This window comes from Nasonia vitripennis (genome assembly GCF_009193385.2).
Source record: "Nasonia vitripennis strain AsymCx chromosome 4 unlocalized genomic scaffold, Nvit_psr_1.1 chr4_random0004, whole genome shotgun sequence".
Classification (NCBI taxonomy): domain Eukaryota; kingdom Metazoa; phylum Arthropoda; class Insecta; order Hymenoptera; family Pteromalidae; genus Nasonia; species Nasonia vitripennis.
Genome location: NW_022279639.1, coordinates 480,877 through 505,583, shown reverse-complemented (window position 1 = coordinate 505,583; position 24,707 = coordinate 480,877). Strand labels below are relative to the sequence as shown.

General features: G+C 34.6%; 1 protein-coding gene across 18 annotated transcripts in view; it reads right to left on the bottom strand.

Moving 5' to 3' along the window:
* Positions 1–24,707, bottom strand: part of LOC100117353 (kinesin-like protein KIF13A) — a 1,179,147-nt gene that overhangs the window by 1,109,861 nt on the left and 44,579 nt on the right. For 2 of the 18 annotated variants that reach the window (XM_032601921.1, XM_032601918.1), the window contains exon 2: positions 18,162–18,385. The exons of 15 other annotated variants lie outside the window; for them this stretch is intronic. The gene's annotated coding sequence lies outside the window, so the exon portion shown is untranslated. Of the gene's footprint in view, positions 1–12,469; positions 12,652–18,161; positions 18,386–24,707 lie in introns of those variants that run through there. One more of the 18 variants, XM_032601919.1, reaches the window with a different exon arrangement.

The following is a 24,707-nucleotide window of genomic DNA, read 5'->3' as shown; positions in this document are numbered from 1 at the left end:
CTGATTCTAAGGTGAAGCGACGGTGTTTGCTAGTGTTAGTGTTTGGAGCGTGCTAAATCCGGCCAACACCTTGGGAGCGTGCTAAATCTGTTCCTTGGCATAGCATACACCGGAGAGCGCTTTGAATACAGATCTGTGCCACAGAGAGAAGTACAAGCTAAGGTCCGTCGAGTGGAATTTCCGGCGTTAGCAAGAGCAGTTGACCATTCCTATTTTAAATTGCCACTTGAACGCGTGTAGATAATACAGTCAGCATCTGCCACGAAGGGTAATTAGAACCATCTAGAGTGCGCAGGATTATAATAATAGTAAGTTGTTAAGATGAATCATAGGTACATTACAAATAAATAAGACTAAACTTACTAAATACTACTGTAAAACGACAACATCCTAAGCTAAATATAGCTAAACTCCGTCAACTCTGTAAACTGAACGTCTGTGAAGTGCTCTGGGCCAATAAAAATATATCAATCGATATAAATAAAACCCTTCTATACTAAATTGATAATAATAACTAAACCCCAATCTAAACAAATAAATTCGAATCAGCTTCGCAGTCACGACGTGCAGGTAGAGTACTTTACTTGTGGACTAACCATCAGCATCCACACACAAGAAGAGTTAAGCGGACATAAGGCGGAGTCCGCAGGACACTGAAGTGTCAGAAGCGACTTGTCTGCAACGACCGTAAGTACAGCGGACACTCACACGTCCGCCAAACGCAGTCGAAGACAGAATACCGTCCGCATGCAAATTACGCGTCTGCGCAGACTAGCAGCGTGGGACATCCTCAATTCCACAGTCTGCGTGTAACTTTAGTAATAGAACAGGCTCTCGAGCCGAAGGCTAGTTCTCGCGAATAAATAATTATTTGTAAAACTCGCGCAGCCCGTCCTACTTCTAGTACGGTCTTTACAAAATGGCATCCCTGGTGGGGATCTAGCCATTGTTACTAGAGTAACAATTTCTAGAATTTCTTTGAGAATCCTTTAGAAGAATTTTTGTTGATGTTTTAGAAGTTTTTAGAGTATTTCAAAAATTTTATTTAGAGATATTTATAGAAGTTTTTAGAAGCATACGAAGATTTTAGATATTTTGGATTAGAAGTAGAAGTTTTGCAGCTTAGATTATCAAACTAAAGTCAAGATTATGACCATTTTGTATTGTTGTTAAAAGAAATTACTAAAACTATTAAAGCAAAATGCTAATAAATTATTATTACCTATAAATAAATAAAATGGATCCGAACATAGAGCATTATTATTTCAATTGAGCATTGAGAACATTTAACAGAATAAATAATGGAGATATCACGCCGGAGCAGTTTGTCCATGAAAATAGCCATGCGACAGCTTATCTTTCTTATTTTGGCCAACAGCAAATTTTTCATAGAATATTGGAGTGCGACAACGTACATATTTACTATGCACTTAGAAAAATAGAATTAAAAAATTTACCTTATTTAATAAACTTTCTTACAGAGGCATTTTTATGCCCCTACTCATTTGGATACTTTGCAGTTAAACTAGATGATTCAAATAGAGATCAAGATGAACATTTTGATAATTTTCGTTTACGCTTACAGAATATATTACAGAAAACCGAGTACCAGTTGAGAAATTCGCAGCCACATCTTTCAAACCTTTTTATAGAGCAATTAGATATTCTTGCTAGAATGGTGTTTGTCCGAGAACTTCCGAGTACCTTATATCAAGATGTATATGATTCTGCTCCAGAATGTTTAGACGATGCTTCGAAATTAGCTGATCATTTCTATTACACTAATGGTGCCAGATATAAGCCTATAATTAGTAAACAGAGAAGCGTAACTTCAACAAAAATTCCAGAAGATGTTCCCTACTATTATCCTGCACCAAGGTTTGAAATCACCTGTACAAAATCAGATAATTACTATTGCTACGACCGCCTATCATCAGCAGAAGAAACAGCAGCTAGAAGCAGTAATTCAGAGTATGAGTATGATTTTCCAACAAGTCTTCAGAAATTGATCCAGATTTTTCTTTTACTAACCACAATTCAGACTCAGACGTAACTCCTACATTTTCTGCAAGCTCAGAAAGTTCCGAAAGTTATGTACTTAATTCCGCACATACTACTGAAAACGACTCTAGCGAGACAGGAGGAGTCAATTACACATTTTACCAAGATATTAAAGAACAGGAACGTCCAGTCGCACGTCATTATTTGCTAAGAATACCATCCTCTGTCAACAGTAACGTACCACGAATAAATGCAAATCATGTATCAAGATCAGTTACCTATAAGACGAAATAATGGAGTTAAACTCTAAAATGGATAATCTTCAAGTAAGCGCATGTCCACACCTCTTGGATCATCACAAGCCTTACCACTTATCAGAAGCCTTCTTATTTTCGGTTTACCCCTATTTTAAAGAAAGGTTTTAAAGTTTCTTAAAAAATTAAGAAGTTTCTATCAATTTATAGACATGATCGCCAGATACCCAGGAAATCCCCTAGATCTCAAGAATCTCAAGAAAGCAAATTATAAATAATTTTGCCACCAGTAGTAAATTTCGAAATTGGAAACAAAAATAGTTCAGCGAAAACTGAGTTAAAATTACATAAATCTTACAAGATGAATTCAATAATAAACCAATTAAACGAGGACTCTGAACATGTTATATGGGACATTCGGGATTTCAGATTTCCATGCATAGCGTAAGCAAGGTCGTCCGCGTGTCCGGATATCTCAAATAAATATAAAATTACTTTCGATCCTTCAGAAGTTAAAGATTGTCAGAAAATATTTAGTATACAATTTACTCCAGAATTAAAAAAAGGTTACAAAGTTTTTCCAAAATTAAAAAAATTTGTATCAGTTTTTAGATATAACCGACAAATGCAAAAAGTACCATCAAGCAAATTTACTAGTGCTGAGTTAAATACAGACAAAATTATTAAAAATAAAGAAATCTCGCTTTTAAATAACTTTTCAAATAGGGAATTAACATTTTCGAATTTCTATAAAAAGAGTATAATTTCAATAAACTTTTTGAACACTTATAATTGCAAAAACCAAATAACACTTGTCTTACAATTTGATTATAAAATTGCATTGCCCTTCTTCTGGAAAGTGTAACAGAGTTGAGGGTGGGTCACGCCTGGAGGAGCTAGGCTGTTCAGTATGGTTAATTGGACTTTATTCGTATTCTTCTGGGGAGCTCTTCTCCGCTCGACTGCCACCGGTTGTCTGCCCGCTCCTGCGTCGTGGCGATGCACGGCGAGGAGCGGTCCCATGCGCAAAAGTGCATACGCTGCACTTCTGCGCGTGAGAGCCTCTCGGCTCCAACGCTCGCAGACGGTTCGGGTACCGAATCGTCAACGGCGCAAGCCGTCATCGGGTAGCGATAAGCTCGCATCCGTGACAAAAGTTGCTTCGGACTCGAGAATCGCTAACACAAACAACTTTGAAGTTAAGTTTAAAACAGTTGAAATTATAGGCCTTTAAAAGTATTTTTAATAAAAAATTCAGATAATTTCACAAATAAAAGTATTTAGATAGTTTTTATTAGAAATGCATAACTTATGAGCGACAAATCATTAAAAATAGGCGAAAAATGCAAAAATTGCTTAAAACCTCAACTTTGACCAGCTAGAACTCGAAGTCAAATTAAGGAATCACGCTGAAATTTTTTTTGGGACTCAGGTACAATATATATATATATATATATATATATATATATATATATATACATACACACACACACACGACACACACACGGTTTGGGCAAAAATTAAAATTTTCATTTCCGATTTCACAGAGAACCACCCATATATATATATATATATATATATATAGACACACACACACACACACACACACACACACACACACACAAGGGATGTTGTTATTTGATGATAATATCGATATCTTTAAAATATCGATACTTTTTAACCTTATGTTTTCTATTTTATAATAAAAATTGCAAAAATTTTAAAGTATTGAAAACCTTTATTAGAGTTTAGCCTAAGTAATACAAAAATAAATATTACACGAAAAATGTATCATAAACAAAAAGTTTTACAATTTATAAATTCCAATAATTTATTGGCAATAAGTTTAAAAACAGTAATTCTTGGAAATGTTTCGAAATCAATCGAAGCTAAACGCGAGCTTGAATGAAATTTCCAGAATTCTAATGGATCTTGATTTTTGGAAATAGGTGGTTCGTGTAAATAGTATCTAAGCTCTTCCGGCATCTCTTGTTTATTTTGATTCTGTTCCATCTGAGCTCGATTGACGTTAAGTAATTTTTCGTGGTAACTCCAGAAATCATCACAGTCATCAGTAGATTCTTGAGCTTGGTTACTTTCGCATTCATTACTTGATGAATTTACATCAATTAAACATTTATGTAGAAATTTAGATATTTTATTTATTGCATCAGCGCACGCAATTTTATTTGTGAAGTATAACTTCTTAAAACGAGGATCTAATAAAGTAGATATCGCACACATCTTATTTATTTCTATATGTTCAAATCTTTTTTTAAACTGTTCTTTTAGTTTAGATTTAAAAGCAATCGCTGTCGCAGTATTTATACTGCTACTTTCCATTTCTTTCTCCAATATTTTTATGACTGGTATTGTTTCGCTGCCAGTTACATAATTTTCTCCAGAAACGATCTTTGTTGCAGAGTAGAAAGGTGTTGAGACAATTATTTTCTTAACCTAAGAATGCCCGGGTAGAAATAACTTACACTTGTTTTCACTTATCAAAAACTATTTATTGAAACACCTCGAGCTTATATATTACAAGAAATGGTCTTCGAGCTTGACAATTTACAAGGAACGAATAAAGTAAAGTATCTGACTAAACGCGTGTTATTCGCACGTGAGCTCTCAGACAAGTGAAGCGCCGCCGCCGCACAGCGACGTCGGCGCTGCTGTCCAGAGAGGGGCTAGTAGCGGGGGGAGTACGGCCTCATGTCCTGTGTGCTTGTCTACGTCGAGCCGAACACCGCTCGCTTACACTCAACAAAAGGTTTCAATAAAATTGTTAACTCTTTTACAATTTCAATCTCATCTGCAGTAACCATGGAAGGAGATTTTGGTAATTGTAATAAGATAGGCGCTACTTTATCCAATAAGGAAATAAACCTTTCGAGCATCTCGTAGTCCGAGTTCCATTTGGTCTCTACACTTTGGATTAAGCGGTCTTTGGTAACTTCACGTAACTTATCTGATGCGTTGTTTGACTGTTTGAAAAATCTAACAATTTCTTTCACTTTGGCTAATATAGGTTTAATATCATCAGAGGTAAGTATCGACGACGGAACAAGACTGAGTGTATGAGCTAAACAATTGAGACATCGATCTTCTCCGAAGGCTTCTTTCACAGCCTTTTTAATGTTTACTGCATTGTCGGTTACGACAGCCACAACCGACTCTAAATCAATGTTCCATTCTTTAATAATTTGCAGTAACCACTTCTTTAAATTGTCTGACGTATGATTATCGTTTAGTTCCGTTACACCTATATTTATAGACTGTAGTTTATAGTCTTTGATAAAATGGCAGGTCACCCCTAAATAACTGATGTTATTTAATATGTCTGACCAGACGTCCATTGTCAAAGCAATATATTTGACTTTTGACAAATCATTTTTTACAATGTTCGAGAGAAATTCATATTTTGCTTCCATTTTTTGTGTTATTGTTACACGACATGGTATTTTATATAGCGGTGCCGCATAATTTAATAATGTGCGTAATCCTATCTTCTCGGCGCAGTTGTACGGCATCTGATCTATCATGAATAGAATTCTATTCAGCATTTCGTTCGCCTTAACTCCATCTGAAAATATGCATACAAATTATGCGAAAGAGCGAAAAAATTGTTTCTTTACTAGTATAAGATTTGTCGCCCAACCGAAGAGAGGATAACCCATTTTTGCATGCATATCGAATATTATGTTTTGTACCGAAAAACTATTTTATAATTCTTATGTAAAATATACCTTTGAATGATGTTTGGTTCCTAAATACATTATCAACTTTTAATTGTTTAGGTTTCAGAGGTCCATTTTCAGTGCTTTTTTGAGATTTACATTTTTCTTTTGTTTCTTGATTCAATTTAGTATTCATAGAATTCTCGTTGCTCTCCGTCACTGTCACCGTCACCGGCGAAAACTATATAAAAATAAAAAAGACATTAAAGCTATCTTACATACTTATATACGTATATAGTTATGAATTTATTGCTAACAATTTTACGCTTTTGCGCTGATGCTGATTTGTTGAGATTAGCTGCACTGGAATCTTCAGGATGACGAGTTTGTAAATGAGCACGATAATTCGATGTGTTGCCAGAATTTTTTATAGCAGCATTATAAAGATTGCAGGTGATCGATCCATCCAATGGTTTGGTCATATATTTCCAGACGTCGTTTTTTTTTTGGAGCCACTAGAATGATTACAATTCAATATTAGAATATTTAAAAAATTATTCATGTTTCTATTAGAATTTTTTTGTGTAGTATATTAAAATATTTTTGTACAGAATTTATCCAGCGTCATATAAAAATTAGAAACAAAATATATGCATACTATTCTAAAGGTAAGGAGATAGGGATCTCACTTCTCACTCTTGCAGTAATTTGTTAATTCTACCATTCAGTGACTCGTTCAATGAAAGAAAAGAAGACTCAACCCATTACCAATATGCTGAAAAGAATAATAGTATGTAATTAAATGATTATTAAGAACTATCGCAAAAATTTTAGAAATGTCCTGCTCTACTTTTCTTATTTACTTACTTATCTTGATCAAAATATTGCTAATTTTCGTATTCCCTGTCACTGTCGAAACTACTGTCTATTAAGACTGTGTCTGCTATGCTATCATCGGATAAGTCTAATTTTAAAAACCAATCGAATATACATTCCAAGATACTTTTGATGAGAGATAAATTCTCTAATAATTTAGTTCGAATTTTGTAAATATAATTTATCTACTTCTATTTCTACGGTTTCCCAAAAAACTAAAATTTCTTCTACGGTTTTTCTACTTGACAGTAATATAGATTTAAAATCATATAAATCTTCTATAGCGAAACTGCTTTCTTCGTTTAATCTACATTTTAACCTGCTTAACAAAGATCTTTGTTGATCTAAACAGTTATCTAAATCAGCTAGTATATTATCTGTAAGAAATTTTACATTAAAAAAGTCAGTCATACAAAATTTGTTTAGAAATTGAAGACTTGAACTTTTTTATATCCTTACAATTTACAGGTACACATACACATACACAAACGCACACGAACACACATACACAAACGCACACGAACACACATACACACACCGTGTCGCAACGGTAAATCTTAAAAAATATTGTTACCTTCCAACATGTGTTCGGACTCAGATTGAAACTCTTGTAACTCGTGCTCTCTCACGCTTTGTTGTTTTCCCTTTACGTATTCAGTTAATTAGGTCAGGTTTACTTTTCCTGCCATAGGCCTGTAGTTGTGGTGCGATCGTGCGACACTACGACTTACAACTTTACAAGTGCGTAGCGATTCGCGACGTCGAGGCGGTCGATGGCGTCCTCGTGGCTCGTGGCTCGTGCTCGATGTCTCCGATGCGATGTCCACAACTCGCGACGTCGAGGCGGTCGATGGCGTTCTCGTGCTCGATGTCTTCGATGTCCAGATCTCCCGATGTGCCCGTGCCCGTGTACATCCACCACAGCCACTCGCGAGTCGCGACTCGCGTCTCGCGTCTTCTGCACGTTAATCAAGCGGAAACGCGTGCGCATGTCGCAGTGTCGCAACCCGCGTTTAAAAAAGAAATAGTTATAAAGTTGCCACACCTGACCCGCGCAATTGAAAAGGCAAATATCGTTAGCCGATATCTTCAAAATTATATCGACATTTCGATATTATCGATGCCGCCAATATCGATATAAATTATCGATATATCGAAAAGAAAATATCGATATAGCTAGATATCGACAAGAATCTTACATCCCTAACACACACATATTGTCGCAAAGACTAGAAAAATCTACAAATATTATCCTATAATATATTTGTACGCATGCGCGGACTGCTATCGTAATATATGAATATTATCGTACAAATGTTACATGTGAGAGTCGATGGTTTTGATCTTCGTGAGGTGTTAAGTTCACGATTGCTGCGAAAATATCGGGGTGATGAAATAAGTACAAGAGATTATCGGTAAATGCGTTCGTTTATTAATCGTAATTCACAATGTATGGTTTAGTTTATTTAGATATATATTGGCAACATGTGAAGCCTCTGATATCTTTTTCGTGCAAATAATATAATAGTGCATATTATCTAATCACGCGCCGCGAGCTGACGTCACTGACGTAACTGATTGAGGCGGAGCTCGCAAACTGAAAATTTGAGAATTTTCTGCAGTTGCAATATATAAAAAATAACTTAATGAGAAACTTCAATTAATGTAATTTTTTTCGTTAATCGAACTACATTTTTGACATAGTTCGATCACATAAAATCAATTATGGTTCAAAAATTGTCAATGGCGAGTTCATTAACTGTGATTTGTTTGTAATTAAAACTTTTTATTCCATTTTATTCCCTGAAAAGCGGGACTAAAGTAGCTTTTTCTCCACACCTGCACCGAAAGTATCACATTCCCTCCCGGGCGCCTGGAGGGGAATGTGCATTTTCGCTGGTGTGAAGAAAAATAGTATACGCACCACGGGAGAAAAATTGAACAGCCCATATTTTGTTATGGGGCCTCGCCTTCGGCTCAAGTGACAATTTACAGGAAATATGGACTGTCCAAGTTTTTCCAAGGCACGTGATATACTATTTAATCTTTTGAAAAATTGAAAAAAAATTCAACTTTACAAACTTTTGAAAATTTTTGAATATTTAATTTGCATTGACTTAAGTCACACTTTTCAAGGGAATAAAGTGGCTACACCGTTAAGACGTGAATAAAGTTCTATATGCAACGCGGGACTAAAGTCGATTATTCCCTCGGGTGATTACTGCCCTCGCTTCGCTCAGGCAGTACACCCACCCGCGGGAATAATCATCGACTTTAGTCCCTAGTTGCATAATGTACTATTATAAAACATACATTTTATTTCCAGACCATATTTCAGATACTTCTAATAATTTTGATTGAAAAAAAATTAATGTCTCAAAAACATTAACTTTCAACAATAGTAAACGGTTAGCCGAGTTTGATTTATTCTATATTACAGTGCATGTCAATAATAGTATGTAACATAATAATTTCGATTGAAACAAAATTACAGATCTAAAAAGAAATATGATCAATCGAATAAAGTAAGTTATAGCATACTAAATAATATAAGTTATACAATATTATAGTAATATTACAATATTATTTTATTCATAATATAACAAACACAGAATTGTTGGAATCAATTAAGTTCTGAATCAAATAATTGCTAACTAAATACTTAAATAATATATTGATCAGATACAAACCATTCTTGTGTACTTACCACGTATCTTACCATGCCTGTTTCATGAATATTAAACTGAGCCTATCATTGAACATAACAATTTTGAGTTTGTGTTATATTAGTTCTTTCTCTATATAAAAGTCATGGCCGGATTTTGTGAAGCCAAGATAGACGTTTTGTTATTGGCTCATGTAGTGCGCATGCGTCTAAGTCAGGAAAAAGGTCTTGCAAAAATGTTGTTATAAACTCGACTTACTCGATCTCACTTTATTTTTAATATGTAATTTCGTTTTAATTGACATACATCATACTATTATATTATATTTGTAACTCATTACACATTATGTTATTAATATACACAGAAAAATAATCAAACTTGCTCAACCTTTTAATTTTTTGGGTATATTATAACAATATCATTTTTTTTTAATTTTCCTTGGAGCTATGAACATTTATATCTAACATTAACCGAGAGGCGCACTATAGGGTATTTCGACTTTTCGTGTTCCAAAATCAAATAGCTCCGTATCGTCAGTCGATCAATCTGAAATTTTTAGAGGATGATGTCTAAACTATCAGAAATCACAAAAAAATAATCAGAATGGTTGATGCCCAGGAAAATTCGTTAAAGTTGATGGTTTTCGCAAAAAACTTACAAAAGTCACTGTAGAACAATGGATTTTTTTTATTGAATGCCTGTAAACACTATTCATATGTATTTTTTCACGCTGAATATAAATCTGTCCCTTAAAATTTTGTAGAATTTTTTTTTCATTTAGAAAATGGAAAAAAAAACTTGTAAAATCGACAAAATTTGCTTTTTTATGACTCCGTAGGATTTGGTCTCATTCTATACAGCTAGAAAACTATCAAAATACTTGTTTGATTATACAGGGTGACCCAATTTAAACGGGCACCGCTCATAACTCGTCAGGGACAGCCACAATCGAAAAAATGGTAGAGACGAAAGTTGTAGGATATCGAAGGGGCAACCCGATGGTGAACTTGGATTTGACCTTGAACGCGTTTTTCAAGGTCATTTGAAGGTCAACTTTGGATTTTTAAATAGGAACCCCATTCTTTTATTGCGGGAATGGAAAGAGCGGTACATTTTACGTTCAGAATGGTATGTTCGGTTGCGGCACTGAAGGTCATCTCAATGTCCTGCAGCCAGAATGAAACCCCGCCTACGTAATTCCTCTAGCAACGCCAAATTAAAAAAATAATATTTTTGGCGGAAGGCCGAGTGTGAGACTCTTTCAACAATTTTCGGAGGCTATTTTTATTTTTGCAAATCGAAAGTTCGGGCGGCAGGTACGGCGCGGGGCCGGGGCGCCTGCTTGAAAATCATTCGTGAGTTAAGCGTCGTAGGGGAAGGTTCGACGGAGTCGCGGTGGCAAGACTGAGCGCGGGACTTATTTTAAAAGGCTTATTTCGGGAGCCATTTTTATTTTTGGCACATCAGGAGTTCGGGTAGGTAGGTGGCGACCACCTAGAGGAGTCATTCGCAAGTTAACCGTCGGAAGGGATCATTCGGGGAATAGCGAGACTTATGTTTGGACGCTAGCGAGGGCTCATTTGCGTCTTGGCCGCTGGACAGAGAACATCTAAGAAGGGATTTCATCTCGGATACAAAGTAAAAGTAAAGTTTGAAAAAAAATAATTTGACCTTGAAATGACCTTGTAGGACTGGCTCAAATTCGAGGTCACAATTCTCCCCCCCCCCCCCTATACAAGAACTTTGGTCTCTACCACTTTTTTTTAATTTGGCGTTGCTAGAGGAATTACGTAGGCGGGGTTTCATTCTGGCTGCATGACCTTGCGATGACCTTCAGTGCTGCAACCGAACATACCATTCTGAACGTAAAATTTACCGCTCTTTCCATTCCCGCAATAAAAGAATGGGGTTCATATTTAAAAATCCAAAGTTGACCTTCAAATGACCTTGAAAAACGCGTTCAAGGTCAAATCCAAGTTCACCATCGGGTTGCCCCTTCGATATCCTACAACTTTCGTCTCTACCATTTTTTCGATTGTGGCTGTCCCTGACGAGTTATGAGCGGTGCCCGTTTAAATTGGGTCACCCTGTATATATATATATATATATATAGACACACACACACACACACATGAGAATCATCAATCACAGGGTGAGTCATTTTAATCTTTAATCTCAATTATCTCGTTGGCAAAGCATGCCAGCGAAAAAAGTTTCGGGTAAAAGTTTTAGGATTGTTCCCTGGCTATCTGATGATGACCTTGACAATGTCATTGAGCATGACCTTCAAGGTCATTTGAAGGTCAAGTCGATTTTTTCAAATAGAAACCCCTACTTTTGGCACCAGAAATGGAAAGAGCGGGAAATTTTACGTTCGAACATGTGATTTTGGAAACAAATCATATTTTGTGCGGAAATTACCTTTGACATCAGCCGAACCCAGGATGCACCATCGAGGAGGTTGTCAAAAGGATTTAGCATCCCATTTTTTGTTTTATTTTTTTTTTTATTTGTTTTTTTTTGTTTTTTCCCTTTTTGTTATTTTTTTTGTATTTTTATGGAATGTTAACTGGAGTTAACCATTGATTAATTGTTCGAAATTACCGCCGTTTTGTTGGATGCAAAGATCAAGTCGAGCTCTGAATTGTCTTATGGTTCTAAGTAGAACATCTCGAGGGATTGCTGCACAAGCTGTACGAATGCGTTCGATCATATTATCTCGCGTTGTTGGCCGTTGAGCATAAACAACATTCTTAAGATATCCTCATAAGTAAAAATCGGGAGGGGTTAAATCAGGTGAACGAGGGGGCCAGGCAACTGGGCCACCTCGCCCAATCCACCTGCCATTGTAGCGGGTGTTTAAATAATCACGAACAGTGCGTGCATAATGTGGTGGTGCTCCATCTAATTGGATCCACATTCTTAGCCTTGTGGCTAGGTCTACATTTTCTAGTAATTCAGGTAAAATGTCTCGAAGTAATCTCAAAAAGTTTACCCCATTCACGTTCTCTTCAAAGAAATAAGGACCAATCAAATAGCCATTGATGATTCCACACCAGACCATAACACTCCAGCGGTGTTGATTATCTATGGGCCTGAACCAATGAGGATTTTCATCTGACCAATAATGGCAATTATGTCTATTCAATTCTCCAGTGTTTCTGAATGTTGATTCATCTGAAAAAAGAACGTGCCTGAAAAAGTCTTGATCTTGTTGAATCATTCGTATTGCCCATGGACAAAAACGTACTCGCAAAATCATATCATTTGGAGTTAACTGTTGTGTTAATGTTATGTGATAAGGATGATATCTTCTCGCTCTCAATATTCGGGATGCTGTTGATTGAGGTATACCTACTTCTCTTTCTATTTGTCGAGTACTAATGTGAGGATCAAGATGAATAATCGCTAGAATGGTAATAACACGAGGATCGTTTTCGTCGTATTCATGATAACGGCGTTGACGAACAAAAGCTCCATTTCGAGCTCTCTGAGTTAAGATTTGAATAGTAACATTACTTGGGTGTCTCCTATTGGGATAGCGTTCAGCATAAAGTCTGGCAGCTGATGCATAATTATTTCTAAGACTTTCTCCCAAAATCATGATCATATCAACGATTTCGTTGGGACCATAATCAGCCATGATCAAAATCAAAATAATTTGTTACAGACCAGTCAACAGGGAAACAGATTTTTTTCAATAATAATTATCGATTTACAAGAAGTAAAAAACACGATTAAGCTTTTCTGCACTAATTTGCTATCTACATAACTGTTGAGAGTAGTTCACTCTCAAAAATTGACACTAATACAAAATAATGGAATGACTTAACTACATCAAGAATTTTGAAAATTGACACTAATACAAAATAATGGAATGACTTAACTACATCAAGAATTTTGAAAATTGACACTAATACAAAATAATGGAATGACTTTGAAAATTTTTGAAAACTGAAAAAATTACGAAAATTTTAGAAAATATTGAAAATTTCTGGAAATATTGAAAATTTTTTCATTTTTGAACGCATGTCACTCTCTTTTCATTTATGGGGCTAAAAGTAGGGGTTTCCATTTCAAAAAATCAACTTGACCTTGAAATGCCCTTGAAGATCCTGTTTAACGACAGGGTCAAGATGACCATTCGTCAGCCGGGGAGAAAACTGAAAACTTTTGTGGGTAACATTTTCTCCTTGAATGCATTCGAGTTCAGCTAACCAGTTGTACTGTTATCGGCATGACCAATGACCTTGACCATTGAATTCAAGGTCAAGGCAAGGTCATATTCAAACGTAAAATTTCCCGCTCATTCCATTTCTGGTGCCAAAAGTAGGGGTTTCTATTTGAAAAAATCGACTTGACCTTCAAATGGCCTTGAAGGTCACGCTCAATGACATTGTCAAGGTCATCATCAGATAGCCAGGGAAAAATCCTAAAACTTTTATCCGAAACTTTTTTCGCTGGCATGCTTTGCCAACGAGATAATTGAGATTAAAGATTAAAATGACACCCTGTATATATGTGGGACGTTCCACGTAAAACGTAACAAAGCTCTGCCCAAAATTCCTTTTGATCTAAAAATTTGTAGAAATATGGAAAATTTAGCATTTTTTATGTACTTTCAATTAGTGAGGGGCGTTTTTTAAAATTTTGTTCCCAGGCGGAGCTACGCGCTCCCTAACCTTAAAAAATTACTACCTTAAAATTCTAAGCAACGACTATTTTCATGTATTTTGAGCTGCTGAAAAAGAATTCTACGGTCTTTTTACCGATACCTCAAGCGCTCGTCCCTAACCTCAAAAAAAACACCCCCAAAATTGCTTTTTCACGCAGTTCAGAGGTTTATCCTGTGATCGACGGGAGGAAAATTATTGACAAAGAGTATTTTTATGTATTTTATGCTGCTGAACACGAAACCGACCGTCTTTTTTATCGATGCCTCAAGCGCTCGTCACTAACCTCAAAAAAACCACCCAAAATGTCTGTTTTACGCGGACTTTAGAAATTTACGTCTAGAGGAAAATTATTGACAAGGCTATTTTTATGAATTTTGAGCCACTGAATTTGAACACGAGGCTTATTTCTTTTGGTTTCTATTAGTTAAGTATATTCGATTAAAACCAAATGCCTTTAAAGCCTAAATAATTAGTTGGACGTACCTTTACTTTATACCTGTTAAAAACATTTTTGGTCGTGTATACTGGTTCATGGATTCAAAGAAATAAATAGATGAAATGGAGTGATTCCTTTTGGAAAATGATTGAAATACCTGTCATTTTAGAAAATTTATTGATTTAATTAACTCGATTACGTCAATTCCATATGGCGTTCATAATGGCCAAATATTACTAAACTTCATAAGTAATCAGAACAAAGCCCGCGTTGTAATTGAATTTATTCTGAAAAGCCTTAGTTGGGATATTCTAAAAATTACCAAAATAAAAAAGAAATTTAGCTCTTTAGCTATACAATTATACTAAAAATAGTAGAGAACCGTAAAGAAGCATGCTTTACAAGATTTTACAGATTTCTACTCTTTTATATTTTATATTTTTTTTACGTATTTCACATTTTGTGCAATCAAACATCTTTTCTAATTTTTTTATTTTTCTGCAGTTTATAACATTTTTAAAGTTTAAAATTTTTAAAATTTAACAAATTTAGAAATGTTATTAACTACAAAACAATGTAAAAATATAATAATAAAAATAAATATAAAAAAAAATGTAAAAAGTGTATGATTCTGTAAAAAACTGTAAAGCATAGTCTAAATACAAACAATCTTTTATAGTGATTAACTATTTTTGTTAGAATTTTATAACAATTTACAGTGTACAACTTTATAACACTTAATAAACGTTTTATCAAATTAATAAAATCCAAAAAGTGTGGACATTCGATCGTTTATTTATCGTTTTTTCCAATATTTCTTAAACTTTCATTACAACGTTTCAAAGTGTGGTATTAAAAATTTTTAAAATGTTTTTAGAACCGTTTCATGTTACAGCTAAATTAAAACATTCATTAAACATATTTATTATTTATTTTATCATTATTATTGCCAATAAGATATTATGTTTGCAGTATACTTAATACTATCAAAATTTGGTAATATTTTGATACTTGCTAATGAGAATTTTTATTGTAAAAAATATCAAAATATTTAATTATATTTTAATTTTAAATATTATAATTAAATATTAAAAAGAGAGAAGCTCAACTAGAACAAATGTTGGATGGTCTGAAAAGTAAGTTATTTTCTTTACCTCCAAATGATCCATTGATAGTTTCTATTTTGACAATAGCACCTGAATGCTGGACATTACGCGATATTGAATCAGAGTTTAATGTCTCTTTAAGAATTGCAAAAAAGGCGAGAGATTTGAAAGATGAATTCGGTATCTTAGCGATTCCTGATCCGAAAAAAGGGAAAAGTTTCCCTGAAATTACAATAAAAGAGGTAATCAAATTTTATGAATCTGATATTAACAGTCGAGTTATGCCGAATAAGAAAGATGTAGTTAAAATTAACGAAAATGGTGAAACTCAGTATGTTCCAAAACGATTGCTACTATGTGATATTAAAGTATTGTATCGAACTTTTAAAGAAGAATGTCCACAATTTCCTATCAGCTTTAGTAAATTCGCCGAACTACGTCCAAAATGGTGTGTTTTGGCTGGTGAAAGAGGCACGCATAGCGTGTGTGTATGTGTAATACACCAAAATTTCAAGGCCATGCTTGAAGCATTCAAATGATTCTCACGAAGGGATCTGGTGATCCAATAAGTGGTTATATCGATTGCTTTTCGTCCATCTTATGCAGAAATCAGAATCCTGCTTCTTTTTTAGGAAGTTGTCAAAAATGTGGTAATTTTTGAAGATTTGAAGAACATGTATCTTCTGTATTATACGAAAATAAGATTGAAGAATTAATTTTTAGTGTCTGGCAGTCAACAAATAAATGTACGTTAAAAAGAGAATGTCTTTCGGTGGATGATTTTACGTCTGAATTGTCTTTGAGTTTAAAAAAACTTATACCACATCATTTCATCGCAAAAAATCAATCTAAATATATAAAAGATCAGAAGAACAATTTACAAGAGAACGAAAGGCTTCTGGAGATGGATTATTCTGAAAATTTTGCTTACGTCGTTCAGGATGCTGCTCAGCAATTTCATTTTAACAATGATCAGTGTACAATAAATGTCGCAGTACTACATTACAGAGAAGATAATGAAACAAGGCATTGTAGTTTTATAGCTCTTTCCGAATGTACTACTCATGATACGGCCGCGGTTTATATTTTACAAGAAAAGATTATTTCTGAAATAAAGAAAAGATTCCCAAAATGAATAAGATTATATACGTCACAGATGGTGCAAAGCAGCACTATAAAAATAGATATCAAATGATGAACTTGGTTAATCATGAGTCAGATTTCCAAATAATGGCGGATTGGCATTTCCATGCTACTGCTCACGGAAAGGGTTCATGTGACGGAGTAGGAGCCGTGTTAAAAAGAGAAGTTACTCGTACCAGCTTGCAGGCCAAAGCTACGGAAGCGATTTTAAATTCAAAACAACTTTATGACTGGGCGAGACAAAAGTTCTAAACAATAACATTCTTTCACTATTCCAAAAAAGATTACGAAAAAACTTCAAGATCACTAAAGAAAAGATTCTCGGCTGCACCGTCTGTTACAAAAATTTCAGAAGGACATGAGTTTTTAGTTTCTCCCGACAAAAAAATTACTGTGTTTAGATACTCTAATGCACTAAGTCCATTATCAATAGTACAATATTAATAATTGAATTTAAAATATGTTCAACAAAATAATACAAATATACAAAAATAAAAGTAATAATTAAAAAACTTAAAAAAATATAAAAAAGAAAGTAATGCGAGCTTTGTAATAAAGATAGTCTCAACCCTGTAAAACGCAGAGAGCTTTCATAGAAATCAATAAAAAAAATTGCACAGTATAAACCATATTATCAGTAATCAGTTACATTATTTAAGTGCACTGAAGTAAAAGTAGAAAAATAAAATTTAGCTTCGTGATCAAATTCAGTGGACCAAAATTCATAAAAATAGCCTTCGTGAATGATCTTCCTCTAGATGTAAATTTCTTAACCGCGTAAAAAAGACATTTTGGATGGTTTTTGAGGTTAGGGACGAGCGCTTGAGGTATCGGTAAAAAAGACCGTAGGATTCTTGTTCAGCAGCTCAAAATACATGAAAATAGTCGTTGCCTTAGAATTTTTCTAAGACCCTGTGATTTCTGACAGCTTGATCATTTCGTAAAGTAGTAATTTTTTAAGGTTAGGGAACGCGTAGACCGTCTGGGAACAAAATTAAAAAAAACACCCCTCACTAATTGAAAGTACATAAAAAATGTTAAAATTTCCATATTTTTACAAATTTTTAGATTAAAACGAATTTTGGGCAGAGCTTTGTTACGTTTGACGTGGAACGTCCCATATATATATATATATATATATATATATATATATATATGTGTGTGTGTGTGTGTGTGTGTGTGTGTGTGTGCGTGCGTGAAAGTTGTTTCATTCCTCAGTCTGCTCTGAACTTCAGAAGTGGCCAGTTCGGAAAAATTATGATAATTTTGTACGATAATATTCATATATATATCTGATATTCATCAATGCAGTTTGCGCATGCGTACCAATATGTATAGAGAGCCGGGAAAATTGTTTTGATTGCTCAGTCTGCTCTGGCCTTTGAAATTTGAAGATCTTCAATTTTTATTTTGCTTTGTATTGTCATATTAGCTTTGGTCTTGTATATAGTTTTTCATTTGAACTTTTTGTGCTACAAACTTGTTGTGACTGTCGACTTTATGGGTTTAGTCAAGGGGCGCTGTTCGCTTCTGCGATCGTTGAGACGGGTCTGAAATTGTTAAACTTAAGTCTACGTTGTTACACAGTTTATAGAACTTCAAAAAATTAAAATGTTATAAGAATTATACTAATAGATGTAAATATGTCAGTTATTGAGAAAATATATAAATGGCTTCACAGCACACAGGAATATTTAAAAAACCCGAAATTATTAAGGCCCAAAAATTTTAAGATTCTAAATTTTAACATCCAAAACTGTTAAGGCCCAAAAATATTTGAGGCCGGAAAATTCTAATGCCCAAAAATTGTAAGGTCCAAAATTATAAGTCCAAAATTAAAAATTAAGTTATTGGGGAAAGATGTGAAAGGCTTCACGACACACGTATATTAAGCACTTTAATATAATAGTAGATTTTTGGAGTTTGTGTAAAAACACGTAGGAAATATGTTTTGAGGCATTTTAAATCGAAAAATAATGTTTTTAGGAAAGGTCCGTATAGATACGTGTGTGTGTGTGCGTGTGTGTTCGTATCGCCTCTAGCTCAGCTTCTACTCAGTGGATTTTAATCCACCAAGTCTCATTTTTTTTGTACTAGTTCATAGCGGGGTAACAGTCCGTTCTTACATTTTCTGGACCCGTTTTTTTTTAAATCGATTTTTTAGTTTTGAGATTTCAGTTTTTTCTAATAAAGTTATTGGATAAGTTGACGAAAGTAAATTGCCTAATATGTACTTGAAAGAGAATAAAATTACCTATACGAATGCCCTCCGGTACTCGAAGCCATCGAAGGTATGATCTTCGAATATACCGAGGATATACCGGGTGTATACTGGAGGTATACCAGGGGTATACCGGAAGTACCCGAGGGTATACTGAGGATACTCGAGGATATATCGAAGATACTCGAGAGTACCTGAGAGTATTTTGGGCTATCTTCATGACATTGCGGCCAACGGGACAAATTCCCCCACATATGAGATAAATACTATATACTAGACGAATGCATGTGCACCTACATTTAATTAGCTATGCGAGCTATGCGAAAGAAAGATAGGGAGAGAGAGAGAGAGAGAGATATTTAATTATATATATATATATATATATATATATATATATATAAAATTGATTCGAAATAAATTTATCCATCAAACAAAAAAAACTTGATAGAATTATGTATGAAGTAAAAACAATTCTGACATTAAATAATACATAATGTTGAAGGAAGCTACGTGCCAAAGAATTGGCAGCGGTTTTTAAGTGATGATAGAAAATAATCGCTTAATCTATATAAAAAATAATTAAAACATAAAGGATAGAGTGTTATCAAGGATTGTTAAGTGTAATAGTCAATAGTAGTTTCAATACTCTTGATAATTTTGAAAAAAAAGGCGAATATCTTTTTATGCCATTATCGACATATATTGAAGGTCACAGATATACGAAACAACACTTTCAAGATGCAATGGCTATTATAACAAAATGTGGCAGACAAGTTTATTTTTCGCGCGTAACGTGTAATCCAAAATGGAAAAAATTGATTCTAATTTTAGAAAATTTTCTAAAGAATACAAATCTGAATGATATACCAAAGGCTTCAGATGAAAAAGGAAGTATTACGTTTTTTTTCTCTCCCTCTCTTACTTCAACATCTCTGCCAAAGCGCGCGTTAGTTGTGTCCGAGACGGCCTAGTGAGCAGTTGGAAATTATAATGAAAAACTTATTGAGTGCTTTTTATACTGATTTGGATTTTGCCTTTGTGGAATAATTCTAATTTTTTATCGATTGAGTGACTCAAGTAAGGAAGGATTAAATGCATATATCTCGTCTCACAGAGTCGCTTCTCTGTCGATCGTATAGAAAAAGAAAGACGAAAACCCAGAATTTCCAAATAAAAAATGGAGGTGCCGGAGAAATGTGTTATCATTCACTTGATTCTGCATTTTGTGAATCTTTATATGAGTCTTTGCATAGATGAAAAATTTTTTTTGGAAATCATTTAAACATAAGTCCAGTATGTGTAAATAATACAAAAAAGTAAGATTATTTAAACATAAAGAAGAACACAAGAATCTAAGTAGGATTACAAAAATTAATGCCGTAAAATCTAAGACAAAATACTTAAATAAAATTAGTTGCACAATGAACAAAGAAAGCTAAATTAAGCTGGTTTCTAATAGATTCAGTGCCGTGTTACAAAGGCGTCGTGCGGCCACGTCAAAGTAAAAAGAAGAATCATAAATTGAAAGTTTTTAAACGTGTTTTATGTTTAATTCAAAATAAAAAAACTCATTTGCGCTACACAATGTTATTCTCTGCTGCATTTATGCATGCAGCAGAGGAATAACAACACTGTTTTGTTGCGCCGAGGTATCGTCGGAGGATCTAACCTCACCTACCAGCCGCATGGAGCAACGGTGGCTCACCTGCAGGCTCGGCAGGCGACTACCTGTTCGCGCTCGCGCCGCAGCGGATCACCGGGTGTTGTTGGACGCCGCTGTGCCGACACAGTTGATACGCTCCTGTTTACACCAGAAGTTGCGCTGCAAACCGAGAAGCGAGACCGAGACGATTCAGATTTATCTACACACCAGCAAAGATAATTTTCAGAAAGGCGTGGCTCGATTAGCACAAGAAATGTTGTGGGGTTCCGTTGCCGGACGGAGTGATCGTCCCTTTCAGTGAGACAGTCGTGAGTCTTGGTGTTGTATTAGACTGTAAACTTACTTGCAAACCGCAAATGGATGTAATTACGAAAAAAGTCAACAAAGCCCTCTATAGCTTGCGGTTTATCACAGGCTGCACTACTGAGACTCTTTGCAGAAGGCTAGTCGAGACACTCATACAACCACACTTTTTCAATGTGAGATCTATATGAGATCTACATGAGATCTACATGAGATCTCATATAAGATCTCATATGAGATCTCATATAATATTTTCACGCGGGATGGCATAGGAAATGTATGAGTTAGGGTTAGTAAATAATAAATCTATGTATCAATGGTATTAATAATACAATGCAGTAGTTGAAAATATTTAGTTTTGTTATAAAATTAATACAATTTATATCTATAACAATTTGAAGTAAAACAATATTTTAAAAAATAGTTTATTGTGCAACTAGGGGAGGAAATTGGCTTTTTCTAGCGATCGTTTTGAGCAGAAGTGGGAGTCGAGCGGAAGTAGTAGCCGCCCGAGACGAACACGAGTGCTCAAAACATCACCCGAGTTTGAAAAAGTCACTCCCCCCTTGTTGCACACTGTACATTTTATGATAAGTGCACGAATAGGCCACTCATCATGCATATGAAAGGAATGGGAAATTCGAGGACTTTTCAAAGTAAAACAATGATATACTGAACAAATTTTTTTAATTTTGAACATTTGAAAAATTTTGAAAATACTTAGACACACACGGATAGGCTGCAGAGTGAGAAAAAAACTACTCCCTTGGGAGGAAAATTAAGCCGCAATTTTAAGTAAAACAATATTTAAAAAAAATACTCTGGCACATAGAGGAAGGCGACCAAAGGCAAGGATAAAATCTAAAATAAAAATGCCTAAACCCACCTGCCCTATGCGTAGCAAGTACAATATTAAGTACCTCGGCACATCGGGGAACGGCGAGCGAAAGCAAGGATAAAATCTAAAGCAAAAATGCACAAACCCACCTTCTCCATGCGTAGCGAGTATACTGTATAGTATTAATACCTTGGCACATTGCAGGAAGGGGAGCGAAATCAATAAGGATTAAAAACACCCAAACCCCACGCGCCAGCAGTTTCAGACGAGCGAACTTTATCTAAAAAAATGCTTTGGTAAATCGGCGGCAGGTGAGCAAAAGAGGGGAAGGAGAAAACAAAAACCAATTAACTTTAACCCACCTACCTTGTGCGCCTTGAGTTTTGACAGAGAATATTTGTTAAAAAATGCGTCGGCCAATCGGAGTAAGGCGAACGAGAGTTCGAGAGATTAAAACCAAAACAAAAACACTTACACCCACCTACCCTATGCGCCTTCATTTTAACAAAATAATTTTTTTTTAAATCTGGCGGAAATTCGGAGGCAGGCGATCTTTGTCCGTTCTGCTGACGCATTTATTTAACAGGTATTCTCTGATAAGACTGGAATCGCACAAAGTAGGTGGGTTCAAGCATTTTTGTTTTAGATTTTATCCTCGCCTTTGGTCGCCTTCCTCCGATTGCCAAAGTATTTTTTTTTTATAATTTAATTATATATTGCGGCTTGTGGAGCAGGGAGGTTTAAGCATGTTTGTTTTAGATTTTATCCTTGTCTTTGCTCGCCATCCTCTGATGTGCCGACGTATTAATTAAATAAAAATATATGAAAAATCGCAGCGCGTGAGGTAACAGGGTTTAGGGCTTTTGTTTTTAGATTTGATTCTTGGTTTTGCTCGCGTTTCTCCGATTTGCCGAGATATTCTTTGAATAAATATTCTCTTATTAAAAATGGCGGCTCGGAGGATAGCTGGGTTCAGAGCTTATGTTTTTAGAGTTAATTCTCGGTTTTCCTAGGCTTTCTCCCGCATGTGCCTACGTATTTTTTAAATATATATTTCCCTATTTGCTCGTACTTTGTCCGAAGTGCCGATGTATTTTTAAAAAAATATTTGCTTATAACAACATCCGAAGGGAAATATGCAAAAGTATCGAATGAAATATGTTTTTATATTATATTATATTATATTATACATTATATTAAGCATGAACACTTTTTCTCCGGTTCTCCGGTCTTTCAGGATCACACTATCTATATTTTTTAATTTATTAGAATTAGAGTGACCTATTTCTAATTTGCATCTCATTTGAACCTCTTTTACAGTGCGTTTGCTTATGTAACAATATTGAGTTCATGGTAACAATTTCAGATTCGTCTCACCGATCGCTGAAGCAAACCGCACCCCTCCTCTGAAACCCATAAAGTCGACAAAGTAACAACAAGTTCGTAGCACAAAAAGTTCAAATGTAAAACAGTATACATCTAAACTTAACCTGGCAGTACAAAGCATAAACTGCATAGCTTAAAAGTAAATTAGTATGGCTATTAAAGTAAATTTTATGGCTATTTATATACAAATTAGAAAAATATTAAACTTATATTTTTAAAATATTTTCATGTTTTACCGACCTCTCCGCTTCAAAGAGCAAAAACAGACTGAGCTATAAAAGCACTGTACTGGCTATTTATATACAAAGTTGCGCATGCGTAGACTGCATATACATATCAGATATATACTATCTATAAATATTAGAAAAATTGTTTAAGCTATTACCAGCACATTGATTCTAACGCTTTCGTAGTTTTCCCTTCCAGTGTTAGCCAACGTTCTTCCGTTGCCCGACTCTCACGGCGTGAACGTGCTGGTAAGGAATTTTTTAGAGAGTCATATTTTTTTTATATTTCATCGGCAGTATTCGCATGATATTGTTATATATGATAGCGCTATACTTATTTATATGATGCTGTTGATTATTATTATATTATTTTGTTGTGCATTCCAGTGCTGCATTAAATAATATGCTGCTGCTGGTTATTATAATATATCATTTTAGATTTTAGCGCTGCATTAATTACTATACTCTTGTCGATTATTTTATTATTTTTTATGAATTCCAGCCCTGCATTTAATAGATACTGCTGGCGGTTTTGATAAAATATTATTATAGATACCAGCGCTACATATGCTAATTAATATGCTGCTGCCGAGTATGAGCTATAATAATTCTAACAAATTACAAAATTTCTTTGTATACTATATTTTTAGTGAAAATTTTATTTTTATTTTTTGTATTCAGTCCTTTTATTATAGCATTGTTAAGTAGTGGCATTTTAAGATTTTGTCTGTGCCTAACCCTTGAAAGAGCAACGTATAATTGACCATGACTAAAAGCTGGTGATGGCAAGTAAATACCAACTTTATTATATGATTGTCCTTGTGATTTATTTATTGTCATTGCAAAACCTAATCTTAAAGGAAATTGTTTTCGTCGCATATTAAATGGTATTTCTTCTTTAGAAGGTGATAAATTAATTTTTGGTATCAAAACCAATTTTCCAACATGCTTTCCTGTCGAAATTTCTGCTTGAATTGAATATTTTAACAATTTTTCAACAGCTAACCTCGTCCCATTACAAAGACCTTCATTAATATTTAAATTTTTTTAAAGTATTACAATGGTTCCAACTTTCGATACCAATTGGAAGTCCATTAGGTGTTAATGAATTAAGAAATTCTGTCAGTAACATAACATCGAAAATTTCTCCATTATCATCTTCTGCTGCATCGATGCTTAAGTATTCGACAGCTTAACCTTCTACAATTTAAAATTTCATTATTTATAGAGATTA